This window comes from Vulpes vulpes, chromosome X, assembly GCF_048418805.1.
Source record: "Vulpes vulpes isolate BD-2025 chromosome X, VulVul3, whole genome shotgun sequence".
Lineage (NCBI taxonomy): Eukaryota > Metazoa > Chordata > Mammalia > Carnivora > Canidae > Vulpes > Vulpes vulpes.
The window spans coordinates 88,404,787-88,420,166 of record NC_132796.1 but is presented as its reverse complement, the minus strand read 5'-3'; the positions used below and the strand labels follow the sequence as shown (position 1 = coordinate 88,420,166).

Sequence of the window (15,380 nt, the reverse complement as noted above, 5' to 3'; positions counted from 1 at the left end):
ATAAAGAAACTTTGCAATATGTATTTGTGGCAATGTCCAGGTGATGCATTGTCTCTTGGCTCAGAGATTTCTAGGTAAACTGGTCTGGAATTACAATAGGTCTTGGAAGGGACACCTGGGTGGCTCAGCGGTGGAGCATCTGCCTTTGGCTCAGGTCGTGATCCTGGGGTCTGGGATCGAGTCCCACATCGGGCTCCCCACAGGGAGCCTGCTTCTCCCTCTGCCTATGTCTCTGCTTCTCTCTCTGTGTGTCTCATGAATATAAAATCTTTTTAAAAAACAGGTCTGGGAAGTGGGTAAGAGGCAATACCACTTCATCATAGTGACAGCAATTACAGTTAGATGTGCAGAGGCCTACAGTTCTTTTAAAAAAAAATACACAGATTTATATTTAGTAACAGTCTTCTGCCCAAATATTCTAAGCCATTGCCAATGATTCCTAATTATCAAACATTCTGATTAATACCTTGGACTTGTTTTTTATTACAGCAACTGGGCTTTGTTGGAAACAAATAGATAAATCTTAAATCCCTTTGATATTATAATATCTGCCCTGCAGACTCCCAATTCAGAATCAGTCCCACAATCTGCCTTCTCTGATCTTTTACCCAAATGGATGAGTGTCCATATCTTGTAAATGGGTGCAGTTTGACATCATGAATATATGGTTCCAGTATCAGATAGGTTTTCGCCACAGCTAGCCAATCCTTCTGAGTGTTTAGGTTGGGAACCCTCCTGTTTCCCCTGGGACAATTTAGAGCCTTCACCACTTTCCCCCTTCCTCTCTGCCTGCAAGCCCCCTCTCAGCAGACATTTTTCTTCCCAAAGCACCAAGGACATAGGGGCACCCTTAGTTGCATCCGTTCCCAACTTTCTCTCCTTCCAGTCTCAGAGGTAGAGGTGGCCCTCTTCCTGCTCAAGGCTGATCTCATACCTTAGTCAGCTACTGTATATTGAGTAGCTAGATTTTGCATGAGGAGCTGGGACATAGTGGAGAACAAAGAAGCGCATGTTCTGGCGGCAGAGGTGCCCGACAGACAAGTGAACCAGAAATAGATCAGTTCAAATAGTGTGATGTGATAGAGAATGGCGGGTGGTCAGGGATGGGCTCTCAGGAGGGGCCGTCGTGCCCGTCAGACCTGAAGGATGAGAATGAGTTGGCCGGGTAAAGAAGGAAGGGGGAAGCAACCCAGATGAGGCCAGTAGGAAATCTGAAGGCTCTGCAGAGGGAGAGGCTGAGCATGTTGGAGGAATGGAAAGAAGGCCGCTGTGACTAGATTGTACTGAGGGAGAGAAGGAATAAGCAGGAAGAAGTGAGGTCAGAGGAGGGAGCAGGAGGCGCTCAAATAAGGCCTTTGGACCTTAAAGGCACAATGGGAAATTATTGAAGACTCTTAGAGGACTAACATGATTTACACTTTAAAATGATTCAGCTGCCACCCAGGGAAGGCTTGTCATTGGGAGGCCAGAATGGAAGCAGGGAGACCAGTCAGACTACTGTTGTAGCCCGGGCAAGAGATGGGAATGGCTGGACTAGGGCAGGAAAGGAAGAGTTGGAGAAAGTGAATGGAGATGTGTTTGGGAGGTTTTGTTACTAGGTCCAGCTGATGGATTGGATGTGGGAAGTGACGGGAAGAAGGAAATCAACTTGATTTGTGGCTAGAATAATGGGGGGGAATTGAAGTAACATTTACTGAGATGGGGAGAAAGTTTTCAGGGGAAAGCCAAGCACATGGTTTGGACATGTTATGTTTGAAATGCCTACTGGCTATCAGAGTGGAGATGTCAAGTAGGCAGTTGACTATGTAGTCTGTAGCTAAACTGGGGAGGTCTACCTAGAGATATAAATTTGGAAGGTTTTGGCAGATAGCTGTTATTCAAGGTTGTTTTTTTTTTTTAAGATTTTACTTATTTATTCATGAGAGACTGAGAGAGAGAGGCAAAGATGTAGGCAGAGGGAGAAGCAGGCTCCCTGTGGGGAGCCTGATACGGGACTCCATCCCAGGACCACAACCTGAGCCAAAGGCTGACACCCAACCACTGAGCCACCCAGGCATCCCAATAGATGTTACTCAAAGCCACAAGCCAGGATGAGATTCGCAAAGACGTTAGGTGTAAATGGCAAAGAGAATGGGTGCAAGGACTGAATCCTGGGGCATTCCCAACATTTAATGGTTAAGAGATGAGGAGAAATTAGTGAAGAAGACTGAATAGAAATGGCTAGTAAGGTTGGAGGGAAATGGAACTATCCTGAAAGCTAAGAGAAGTGGGTGTTTTATATCAGCCAGGGGCCAGTTAGAAAAATTCACATTCAGAATTTTAAATAGAAAGAACTTAAGGAATTGGTTACTCAGGCAAGAGCTATTCTTCTCAGGAAGCGCTGGCAAGCCAAGGTGGGGATGATGAATTAACCCAGAAATTTAGCAACAGCAGGAAGCTGCTTCGCCTGTACAGGAGGTAAAAGTAGAAGGTTGTGTTACTCAAATCTAGGATCAGGGACCACCCAGCAGAAGCAGGAAGGCTGGCCCAGGAAGAGCTTGGTCTGTGGAGGGAGGGCCTATCCAGGGGGGAGCCACAGAAGAGATACAATCACTGTTAGAAATGATCCTCAATACAGAGGGAAAGGGAGGGGAGTTCCCTGGCTTCTCCCCCTTCTCCTGCTCTCCAGTCTTTAGCCAGTAATTCCCATTGGCCAAACCTGTCAGGAAGTCAGAGAGGAAGAACGCCTGGGAAATGCAGTTGTCTATACTACACAACAGAGCTGAGGGAGGAAGGAATGGCTCCAAGAGCAAATAGGCAAATGGCCAGCACGTGTAAGTAAGACGAGGACTTGGAAATGAGTATTGCATTTACTGGAGATCATTGGTGACCTTGACAAGCAATTCAATAGAGTGGTGAGAGCAAAAGCCTGACAGGAGTGAGTTCAAGAGAAAACGGGAAGAGGGGAATTGGAGGCAGTGAATACAGATGACTTTTTTTTTTTTTTGAGTTTTGCTGTAAAAGGAAAAGAGAAATGTGGTATGTGGAGTGGGAAGTAAGATTGACAGTAGGTATTTTCAAGATAGAAGAAAAAACAGCATATTTGAATGCTGATGAGGAAAAAGCCAAGAGAGAAGTAAAAATTGATAATGCAGGAGAGAGAGAATTACTGGAGTAATCTACCTGAGTAGACAGAAGGGGATAGGATCCAGTGCATAAGTGATACAATAATACGATTTGTAGAAAATCAGTCACAGTAGCATCATCACTCAACTTTGGAAAAACACCTTAAAAATCATATACTCTAACCTCCCACATGCAGGAATTCCCTGTGCACCCCCCCCCCCAATTGATCCAGCCTTTGCTTTAGAGTCTCCAGTCTTACAATTTCCCAAAGCAGCCATTTCCATTTTAAGGCAGATATAATTGTTAGGAAAACTTTCCTTTTCAAAGCAATCAGATGCAATTAATGCCTTATTCTGGATTGGGTCATACTTTGGATAAACCAACCATTAGGCCCTTTCGGGGTCAATCAAAAAAAATAAATATGTGGTATTAGATGAGAAGAAAATGTATTAAATGATGAAGATTGAGTGAAAAGAACAGTTTGCAGAACAGTGTATGGAGTGATCTTACTTGGTTTATTGTATATCTGTTCATGTGTGCATACACATGGGGAGGGGAAAGATCCGGAGGGACGTGCACTGAGATATTAACAGCAGTAACCTCTGGGTAATGAGAATGTGTCATTGAGTTCTAGCAGAACTTCAATGAACAGATAGTTCTTAAACTGTTTCAGAGAATAGAAAAAGATCATTTTCCCCAATACTTCATGTGAAAATAGGATAACCGATACCAAACCTGACAATGATAGCAGGAAAAAGAAATGTATGGACCACTCTCCCCTAAAATCAATCAATCAATCCTGAATATAGATGTTCTAAAGTTATATTTTTAAAGATTTATTTATTTATTCATGAGAGACACAAACTGAGAGAAAGAGGCAGAGACATAAGCAGAGGGAGAAGCAGGCTCCTCACAGGGAGCCTGATGCGGGACTTGATCCCGGAACCCGGGATCACGACCTGAGCCAAAGGCAGGTGCCCAACCCCTGAGCCACCCCAGCATCCCTAGATGTTCTAAAGTTCTAAATAAAATATTAACAAGTAGAATTTAGGTGAAATTCTAGAGGCATTTTCATTAATGTCAGGAATAATACTAGGATGCCTGCCATCATTGCTATTACTCAATATTATTCTGGAAGTTCTACCTTACTGAAATAAGAAAAGTTGAGAGGTATAAATATGTAAAAGGAAGTGACAAAATGATTGTTGTTTTAATTAGGTTTTTTTTGGACATTAGGAACAGATACTCAAGTTTTCTTAAATAATAGGGATTTATTATAAGGATATACATGGGAGTAAGGGATTAGGAATAGAAGAAAATTCTTAATTAGGATCAAAGATATCTACAAAAAATTGTACAACAAGTATCATACCTGAAAGCTTGCCTCCTGAAATTGGAAATGAGACAAGGATTCCCTCTATTACCATTGTACTGGAAATCCTAGCCAGTGCAATAAAAGAAGAAAAAGAAATAAAAAGATCAAAGATTAGAAAGGAAATAATTCCATCATCATTTGTAGGAAACACAATTGTGTATAAAGAATATGCAAAATAATTGAAGGATAAACATTTAAATGATAAATTTAGATAGGTGCTAGACACAGTCAATATGGAAAATCAATTGCATTTCTCTATATAAGCAACAAGCATTTGGAAACTTAAGATTAAAAAATTTAGTCATTATAGTAGCATAAAAAATACCTAGGGATAAATCTAGGAAAACATAGAAAATATAAAAGGTTATTGAGAAAAATTAAAACCTAAATAAATGGAGTGATATTCATGGGTTGGAAGACTTGATAGCTTTAAGGTATCAATTCTCTAAAAAAAAAAAAAAGGTACCAATTCTCTGCAGACTGATTTATAGATTCAATGAGACCCCATTCAAAAATCCCAACAAAGGGAGACAGAACATAAAGACTCCTAACTCGGGGAAACGAACTAGGGGTGGTGGAAGGGGAGGAGGGCGGGTGTTGGAGGGGAATGGGTGACGGGCACTGAGGTGGACACTTGACGGGATGAGCACTGGGTGTTTTTCTGTATGTTGGTAAATTGAACACCAATAAAAATTAATTAAAAAAAAAAAAAGAAAAAAAAATCCCAAAACAAAACAAAACAAAACAAAAATCCCAACAGTTGTGGGACACCTGGGTGGCTTAGTTAAGTGTCTGCCTTTGGCTCAGCTCATGATCCCAGGGGATCAAGCCCCATGTCAGGCTTCCTGCTCAGCGGGCAATCTGTTTCTCCCTCTCTCTGCCTCTCCTCCTGCTTACTCTCTCTCAAATAAAATCTTAAAAAAAAACCCAACAGTTGTGTGTATGTGTGTGTGTGTGTGGGGGGGGGAGATTTAACAAGGTCATTTAAATTCTATGGAAAAGGTCCAAAAATAGCCAAGGCATTCTTGAAGAAGTAGGTAGAAAGATAGTTGTACTAGATTGTGTCTTATTATGTAGTGAAAGTAATTGAAACAATGATGATATTGGCCCAGTGATAGGCAAAATAGATCAATAGAACAGAATGGGGAGTCCAGAAACAGATCCACACACTTATAACAGATATATAACAAAGGTGCCACTGCTCCTCCGTGGGAAAAGGATTTTTTTTTTTCAAAAAATTTTGCTAGGACAATTATCTAGCCACATGACAAAAAGAAAACTTGACCACTACCTCATATCATCCATAAAAATCAATTCCAGATAAATCATAGATCTAAATGAGCAAGGTAAAATTAAACCTTCTAGAAAATGGGGTACCTGGCTGGCTCAGTTGGTAGAGCATGTGACTCTCAATCTCAGGGTCATGCATTCAAACCCCGCATTGGGTGTAGAGCTTACTTAAAAAAAAAAAACACTTCTTAAAAAAGTCTAGAAAATAATACAGTAAAATATTTTCATTATCTCTGGGAAATGAAAGACCTTTACATCAAAACACAAAAAGCACTAACCATAAAAGATGTATACATTTGGCTGCATTAAAATTAAGAGCTTCCGTTCAACAAGAAAAACACCATTAAGAGAGTGTAATAGCAAACCACAGAGTGGGTGAAGATACCTGCAATATGGAAAAGTATAAATCTCATGTCCCAAATCTCTAGAGAACTACAAATCATCTTCTTAATGATCAAATCAAATCAAATCATCTTTTAAATCAAATATTTGATTTAATTAAATCAAATCATCTTTTAACTTTGGACTCTTTGGAGGACAGTGCAGGCCAGGGGACTCAGACACAGACATCCCAGAGGGAGGGCAAGGACACTTACTCTTTTGGCTTCCGAAGGTAGAGCCGAGAGTGGAAGGGAAGTGGGAAAGCAGGGCTTGGAAAGAGATTTTGCTGTCTGAAGACCCCAACTGAAAGAGTTTTTTCTCTCGGACCAGAGGGAATAGGGGCCTCTAGCCCACTGTGCCCTCCATCACACTCTGAAAGGACAAGTGAGTGGAGTACTCTCTGGAGGTGGGATAGGCTGTGTAAACTTGAAAGGTTAATTCTTTTTTTTTAAGGCCAAAGTCTCATGCTCTACCGGTGGACCCAGTCAGGCACCCCTAAAGGTGAGTTCTTAATCTCAGCTTGCTCCTGTGAGCCCCGCCCCAGTCTCTGACTGAGAAGGAGGATAAGCTTCCAGGAAGCACCTGCCTGTCCTCCACCGTGGCTGGGGTTGGGGGTGGAGTAGGGAATCCAGTCATGCCTTTGGAATGGAGCTCCAGAGAGAGTGGGTTATTAATAGACTTTCCTGTGGGGCCTCCCCGCCCTCCCCCAGTGAATCCCAGCAGGATTTGGAGGGCTTCCAAGCTGTGGAACCGGTTGCCACAGCTCGTAGGCACCACACACAATCTCCACTACTGGTTTGTTCATTCTGACTCCCAGCTCCTACTGTGATCCCCCTCAACTCACTCGCCTCTGGCCACTGTGGTCTCCCTGGTTCTCACACACACCAGGCACTTTCCTCCCTGAGGCCTTGGCGTTTGCTGTTCCCCTGCCTGGAACACTCTTCCCTCAGGTATCTGGCATGGCCTGCTCCCTCACCAGCCCTAGGTCTTGACTTCAATGTCTTTTTCCTTCAGAGAAATCTTTCCTGTCCATTCTATCTAAAATGTCTTCACCTCCCTACACTTCCTAACCCCTCCTTCCTTGTTTCTATTTCCCCCTGAGGCCCCATATATTTTTGTTGCTCATTTTTATTGTCTGGCACTTCCACTGTAATGTAAGTTCAGTTAAGAGAGGGATTTTTTTGGGGGGGGGGGCACCGTTGTATCCCAGAACCTAGGAGAGGTCCTGGTAACATAGTTGATGCTCAGTAAACATTGGCTGAATGAGTGAATGGAATCAACATTTACTGAGTGCTGACCAGGTGCCAGCCCCGTGCTAGGCACCGCAGGTATGATGGAGACAGACACAAGCCTATGTCTTGCCCTGCAGGGAGCTCACTATCTCTGCAAGGGGCGAGTGATGAAGAGACAGGCCTGTGGGGACCCCCTGTTCTGATACCCCGGACAGGAGTGAGGATGCTTGCTCGGCCCCCCGCGCTCCTCTAGCGCCTGACAGGAGCCTCACTCACAGCTGTTTGGATTCCAGGCTTCAGAATGGGAGCTGAACGGGTGGCCCCACACCTGCCATGTGGCTCCCTTCATCCTGGGCCTGAGTAAAGGAGTCCCTACAACCTGCTGGCTGCTGCCCTGGGGCCTGGACCCTCGGCCCACTCTGGGGCATGGCCACAGCCTCCCCACCCTGATGGAGGAATGCATCATGACAGCCCAGGATCACCCGTTGGTCGCCCTGGGGCTACTAAAATGTCAGCCCCTCAAGGGCAGGGACGGCGTCTGCGCTGCTCACGGCTCCGTCTCTGGTCACTGGCCCAGTCCCTGATCACACTGTCTGTGGAGCATGGTGGTGCAGAGCATGGGCGCTGCAGGCCGGACTGCCTGAGTTTGAATCCCACTCTGCCACCTACTAGCCGTATAACTTCAGGCAAGTCCCCTTATCTCCCCGGTGCCTTTGGTTCCCATCCGTCAAGTGGAGACAATGGTAGCACCCATCTCGTCTGGCGTTAGGGGCGTTAAGCGAGTTCATATTTGTAAAGTGCTTAGAACAGGTGCCGGGTATCTGGTACGTGCTGGGCAACTAAACAAATGCCAGACACTACCTGTTGCTTCAGTGAATGAGCTGCAAATGTGGTTGCCCCCACTGGTCCTGAGCTCAAGGGGGAGTCTCGCCCGTCTTTGCCACAGAGCCAGCTCTTCGAGCTCTGGACCAGCTCATATCTACTGCAGTTCTGGGAGGGGAAGCCGAGCCGCAGCACCCCTCCTAGATGCCCTCAGAGCAAGTTTCTGTCTGGGGCCCCTTGTATCCTTTCTCCACTTCATTTCCAGTTCTGACCTGTGGCAGTGCTTGGGGTGCCCTTGGCATCACCCGTTTTCACTGGCTCTGCTGGGGAGTTCTATTTCCCTCCCTCTTGGCTTCTGCTGTTGGAGACAGTCTCTTTGTGGAAAATTATAGAGCTTTCTTATCTTCTCTGGGCCAGGGCTGGGCTAGCCCACTGGAAACTTCATCCCAGTGCGGCAGGAGTTGGCATAGACACGGTATGCTGGGGAAAATAGGACGGCACAAGGGTAGGGTTACAAGCCAGAGCATTCTGAACCTCAGCTGTGAGGGCAGCCCCAAAGCAGTGGACATCAGCTCTCCCAGGGGAAGCTAGGGGCGCAATGAGCCAAGTTGGGTCTGGGCCAAGCTGCTGCCTGGGAGTGGCCTAGCCTACAACAGAAGTTCTCAAACTGGGTTCCACGGGGTTCAGGTGGAGCTTCAGAGAGTCCCTGGACTCCCTGAAATCAAATATGTTTTGTGTGCATGTGAGAGGCGGGCATTTTTCTGTGAAGGAGATTCACTGATTTCACCAGAGGGTCCCGTGAAGAAAGAACAGTCAGGAGTCACCAGTCTGATACTCAAAATGTGGGAGGCATAATAGCTTACAGGAAACCCACAACCTTACCTTCAGCTTGCTAATGTTTATATGTCTGCTCTGTCACATAACTGCCTGTGATCTTGGGCAGCTCACTTTACCTCTTTGCATCAATGTCCTCATCAATACAGCGAGGATAACAGCAGGACCTACTTTATAGGGTTCCCGAGGGAAACAGACAAGGCAAAGCCCCTAGTAGATTGTTTGGAACATGGTAAGGTAGGTATTATCATTGGCAATTCAGATCACCAGTGTGTGTGTGTGTGTGTGTGTGTGTGTGTGTGTGTGTGTGTGTTTCTGAGGTTAGGAGGTTGGGGATGGGGAACAATAGTTGGCCCTCCCAGAATTCGTGCCTAGTGGTCTGGCAGGCTGGTGGCAAGAGCTACCAGACAGTATTTGCTAAGACAGATCTGCCCCATAGAAGGCGTAGGTAACCCCATCTCTCCCCTAAGGCGGGGCTGGATGCAGGACTGACTCCCCTCCTATCTAGAATGATTTTTGGGCACACCAAGGTGATCCCTCCTAAATAGCTCCCCTACGGATCAGCCACTGTCTGTGTCCTAACGTTTCTCCGATCAGCGTCACTCATTGCTTGAGCGACAAAGGCTTTGTTAAAATGCAAGCTCAGTGGCGAACATGTGCAGGGACACAGGGTGAGCCCCATCACAAAGGTTGACTTTGTTCCTTGGATATTTAATTTTTTCCCTAGGAGCCATATTGCTACTGCTGGTTAGAAAAGTTGTTGCTACTCACTCACAGTTGCTCATCGGTGTCAAGCTGTCTTCCTGAGCGAGGCACAGTTGGCTGCCTTGCCCACGCTGTAAGCCGAGGGAGTTCTCATTCTGCCCACACCACCCCCCTCATGCAGGGACCCTTTCTTTTCAGAACAGCACGGCACTGTTTTTGAACGTTCATCTATGTAATTCCTGCATGGATTTGTAAAGCCCATTTAATTGGGCAGCATACTTATCTTTTATCACTCTAGTACCTGTTGAGCCACCTATTCTAAGTTGGGTCACCATCGCCGTGGGCCTTCCTTTGTAGCTTGATAATTAGTTTTCCTTTGTCATTTTCTACATATTGTATTTGCCTAGTAATGAGGTTTAATCCTGACGCCTGTAGTTTTCATTCATCTGCTCAGAGACAAGTGTTTATTCATTGTCAGCTCAGAAATAGTTTTCAGATTGATTTTTTAGAACATGCAATATCCACGTAATTTTATTTGCCTATTAGCCAGATTATTGTCATGAACATAAGTAACTATTGTTATAACAGAAATAACGGTTATCTACCCAAATCGTTGGATCTGAGTCCTGTTTAGGAAATAGTTTAGGTAGGCTGGCTCAATTGGAAGAGCATGTAACTCTTGATCTGGGGGGTTGTAAGTGCGAGCCCCGCAATGGGTATAGATTACAACAAAAAAGAAACTTTTTTTAAAAAAGGAAATAGTTGGGATGCCTGGGTGGCTCAGCGATTGGGTGTCTGCCTTTGGCTCAGGGAGTGATCCCCATCCAGGGATCGAGTCCCGCATTGGGCTCCCTGCATAGAGCCTGCTTCTCCCTCTGCCTGTGTCTCTGCCTCTCTATCTCTGTGCCTCTCATGAATAAATAAATAAAATCTTTAAAAAAGGAAATAGTTTGGGTAAAAAGTTTGGGAATTTAGGAACACAGTGTCATACAATGTTCTTCTCTAAATAATATACACGTTTCCTGCTACAAACTAATCCAAGGGAGAGAGGACAGATCCATGTGCCCAAGGATGCGGGACCTTGAAATCTGAATACCATTTGGGGCTGCCAAAATCCTTCGTGTTAACTAGGACACCAGCACCACTTGGCAATCCTGTCGTATGTCCCTGATCAGCAACTCTTCACTGTCACCGGCTGACCCACAGACTCAACTCAAATGCAATAGCGCCCCCTTCCCCTCCGTAGCTGGCATTGGATGTGCTCTGGGGACCCCCTTCAGGACTGAAGGACTCCTATGGCCAGCAGCCCTCAGCTCTCAGACCCTTGTGGGGACCGTCTCAGCTGAAGAAAGTTGCTCTGCCCAAGGGCATGCTCCCTTCCTAGGGCAGCCTGCACCCAGTGAAGGACTGATGGGGTGGAAAGGCTCAGCCCCTTGGTCCCAGCTCCTAGCTTCAGAGCTTCCCATGGGGCCACCTGAGGCTTTGGGGAACCTATGGTGCAGCCCGGCATCTCTTTCCTCCCGTGCTACTCCCATTCCTTCCCTTCCATGGGTGGTGGTAGTACTCCCAAGAGCACTCCTTAATAAACCTGCTGATCTTTATCTCAGAATTGGCTTCTTGGGATGCCTGGGTTGCTCAGTTGGTGAAGCGTCTGCCTTTGGCTCAGGTCATGATCTCGGGGTCCTGGAATCGAGCCCCGTGTCAGGCTCCCTGCTCATCAGGGAGCCTGCTTCTCCTTCTCCCTCTGCCCCTTTCCCTGCTTGTGCTCTCCCTCTCTCTCAAATGAATAAATAAAATCTTAAAAAAAAAAAACTGGTTTCCCAGCAAAGCCGACCTGCCACACCCCCTTCTCCTGCCCCCAACCCCCTCCCTCCTGCCCAAGGCTGAGGCCCACCTCCCCAGCATGCTCAGGTTCAGTCCCCTCCCCCTCCCCCTGGTCCTTGCTCCACCACTCATATCCGCTCTCTTTCCTGAAGCTTCAACCTCCCCACCCCTCCATCTCCTCCGGTCGGCATGGAAATGTGAACAATTATCTTCAACAAAAACCTCCTTTGACACAAGGCCCCCTTCTAGCCTCTGTTGTTTCTTCCCCTTGGCAGGCTAAGCTTCTGGAACCGGCCCACTGCAGTCTGGCTTCTGCCCTATCTTATTTGACCTCCCTGGTTCATCTGTCTCTGATGGCCACTCTCTCCGCTCTTCATTTCCAGGACACGTGGCTCTCTCCCACTTTCTTTACGTTCCTAAAATGCTGTGATGTCCAGAGCTCCACCCTTAGCCCTCTTCTCTTCTTATTCTGGATCTCGTTCATGACCATGGCTTCAACTACCCCCATATGTTGAAGGTGTCCAAATGCCTATCTCCAGACCAGACCTCTGCTGGTATGTGATAACACTGTCGTATCCAGGTGGCTATTAAACATCCCCCACCCCCACCCCCGATGTCGCACAAGTACCTCAAAGCCAGCCTATCCACCACGGCTCTTGTCTTCACCCCTGCACTGCCCAGGTCCTCCCTGCGAGTGGGACCACCTCGTACTCGAGACTAGTACTGGCACTATTCTCGGCATGACCTCTCTCCCCGTCACCTACTTCTGCACAACGATCATGTTCTGTTGATTCCGCTTCTTTAAAGGTTCTAGAATCCTTCCCTCATGCCCTTACTGACAATGTCCTAGTTTGAGCTTTGGACCTGTATAACCCAAATGATGGTGACAGCCTCCTCAGCATTCTCTCGGCTTTGATACCTGCCCTTCCCTCTCCTGCTGGACCAGTGTTTCTCCAAAGTAATTTGAATCATGATGCTCCCCTGTTCAAAATGCTTCCGTGGCCCCGTTGCCTTTAGCGTAAAGTAAAAACTCCTGTAATTGGCACCTCTCTGATCTGGCTACTGCCTGCCTGGCTTCCTCACTACCAATCCTCCACCCCACCCCATCTAGTCCTTTCTATTCTCGGACAACTGGAACTACTTGAAGTGCTTTGAACATGCTTCATTCTCCTATGTCTCAATGCCTCCTTTGTACATGTCCTTTCCCCTGGAAAGCTGCCTCATTGCTCCCTTCCCCACCCCACGCCCCCCCATTTATTCTGCAAGAGTCCTTGCAAACTTTTCAGGCTCTCTGAGGCTCTCTCCCGCCCCTGGCATTCCCCCCCTCTTTACAGACATCCATTAGACTTACGGCACCTTCTTCGCTGCCTCTCCTTCCAGGTCTTTCTTTCTACCGGACTGAGGTCCTTGAAGCCAACAGTTCCATCCCATAATCCCAGTACCTGGCATGGCGTTTGGCAAGTGGTTGCCACTTATTAAGGGCTTTGAGGATGAATGAGTCAATGAGGTGTGAGGGGGTAGCAGGAGAAGAAAAGAGAACTCCCAAGAAGCTTGGGGCGACACGGAAGGCAGATGCCCGGATCTCACGATTTTGCTCCGCTAGATGTCCCGTCTTGGGCATCTGATAGACCCAGATTATCCCGACATGCAAGCTGCTTTTGCCCAGAGGTCTGTGGGTGGCTGTGATCGCCTCACCTTCCCACATTAGGAAAGGAGCGCAAGCCAGCCAGAGCGTCCAGAGCACTGCCTGTGGCCAAAGCCAGGCAGAGAAGACCCTCGCCTGTTGCTCAGCGACCACTCCCACCCGTGTCTCTGAGAGCAAGGCCTCCCACCTCAGCCCTCTGCTGGCTGGCAGACAGGAAAGAGGGGAAAGAGAATGTCAGCAAGGCTCACCACCGCTTCCGCCGCCGCTTTTCTACACAGCAGCGCTGACACCTCAGGTGCCGTGCAAGGATTCCCGGAGAGCAGCGTCGTCCGTGCCCTTGGCCTTTGGGAGAGCTGGGCCGAGCCTGCGGCACCTCTGGTCCACAGAAGCCTCTTCCTTTCTATCCCAGTGTGCTAGCCAAATATTTTCTGTGTGCTGTGACATGAAAAAGGTTGATTAATATCATTGAATGATCTCTAATAATTCGGGTCAGGCACCAAGAATTTCTTGAGTGTCCACTTGGGGCCTTGGCATCTTGGATTTCCCTGTACATTTCCCCCAGTCAAAGCTTTTTCTCATGTCTTAAAATACGGTGGAGGTCTTTTTTTTTTTTTTTCCATTTTACAGGGAAAGAAACCAAGGCGCAGTGAGGTCAAGAGACCTACCTGCTCCAGCACTGTCAGAGACAGATCAAACCTGGTAAGGGTAACCGGCTTCCAAAGAACAGGAAAACAAGGGAGCTCAGCTTCCGGAAAGGCAACCCGGCTGAGGGGCTGAGCCCTCCGAGGCTGTCTGGCCACAGTGCATTTATGGTCTGCCCACAAGGGGTCAGTAGGTTCCATAGCAGCAGAGTGGGGTACCTGGAGGCGGCCCTCATAATAGAAGGTGGAGCCATCCTCCTGGCAGCTGCCTGAAAGGAAATCCTTCTACCACCAGAAACTTCCAGGAAGTGCCTGCTGTCCTGATGTACCAGGGGTTGGGACTTATCCCGGGAAGGCTGGGGAACTTGCCAGGGGCAGCACCTTATTATCTGGCCAGTTCTCTGGATCTGACAGGCCATTCTGGATCTACAGTGGGCAGCGGCTGTAGATGGAGCAGCTGGCAAATGTGCCCCCTGCCTGAAGGGCTGCAGCTGCCTCCACGGAAATAACTGGAGCCAAAAATATCGCAGGGCTGTGTCTGCTAGGGCAGAGCCCTCCTGGGGTTCTGGGGAGGGAGGCTGAACATGGGAGAGCCTTGAAGAACCATATATGTATATATACAAAACAGCTCCAGGATTCAGAATCAGAAGGGCCCGGGTTTTTCAGCCATGACCTTGGACAAGTTATTTAACTTCCCTATGCCTCAGTCTCCTAATTGGTAGAACAGGAATAAAAACACCTGCCTTTCAGGGTTACTTCTTCACTCATTCATTTGACAAATAGCGGAGAGCCTAACCTAGACTAGCTACTGGGTTCATGGGGTACGAGGATGCTTGGATTCGATGCCTGGCACAGAGCGAATGTGGAATCATGGTAACTTCTGCTTGGAAATCAGGCCATGAAGCTGGACTCAAAAGAGCAGGCAGTCGGAGACATTCCGAACAGAAGAGAAGCAGGAGGCAAACACCCCTGGGGAAGGCTCCACTCATATCTGCCATGTGGTGGCCGGGTTGAAAAGTGCCAGCCTTACCCTTCCCGCAGCATCATGAGATAGGGGCCAAGCGAGGGGCCTAGGACTTACACTCACAGGGGCTTGAGCCCACACTACAGTTGGGGACAGGAAGTAGCGAGACCGGGGCGGGGCCAGGAGGAAGCTTCCTGTCTTGTCAGAAGCCACTGGGCTTCATTTTGCAGATCACCTTGCCTGCCTGTGGGCGGTGGCTTCAGGATGTGGGGAGAAGGTGTGGGCATGCCTATGCGGCAGCAGGCACTTGACCCAGAGCCGTTGAAGGACATGAGAACACCAGAGTATGAATATGCTGCACTGTGGGGGAGGCCCCGATTCCTCCGACTCGGACCTGGGCGTCATGGGATGCCTAGGCCCAACCACCCTTGAGTCCTTTAGTAAACTGTCAGCCTTGAATTTATCCAAGCCTTTCGGATGTTACAGTACTTTTTTTTTTCAGTCTGCCTCACCAACTGGAATGTTTTCTGCACACATTTGCTTCCTCCTACAGAGAAATTCT

The 15,380-nt window shown here is 47.5% G+C and overlaps 1 protein-coding gene across 4 annotated transcripts in view; it reads right to left on the bottom strand.

The window, feature by feature from the left end:
* The window catches only part of UBE2A (ubiquitin conjugating enzyme E2 A), an 89,118-nt gene that overhangs the window by 49,873 nt on the left and 23,865 nt on the right, over positions 1–15,380 (bottom strand). For all 4 annotated transcript variants that reach the window (XM_072743744.1, XM_072743746.1, XM_072743747.1 and 1 more), the window contains exon 2: positions 13,462–13,648. The gene's annotated coding sequence lies outside the window, so the exon portion shown is untranslated. The remainder of the gene's footprint in view (positions 1–13,461; positions 13,649–15,380) is intronic.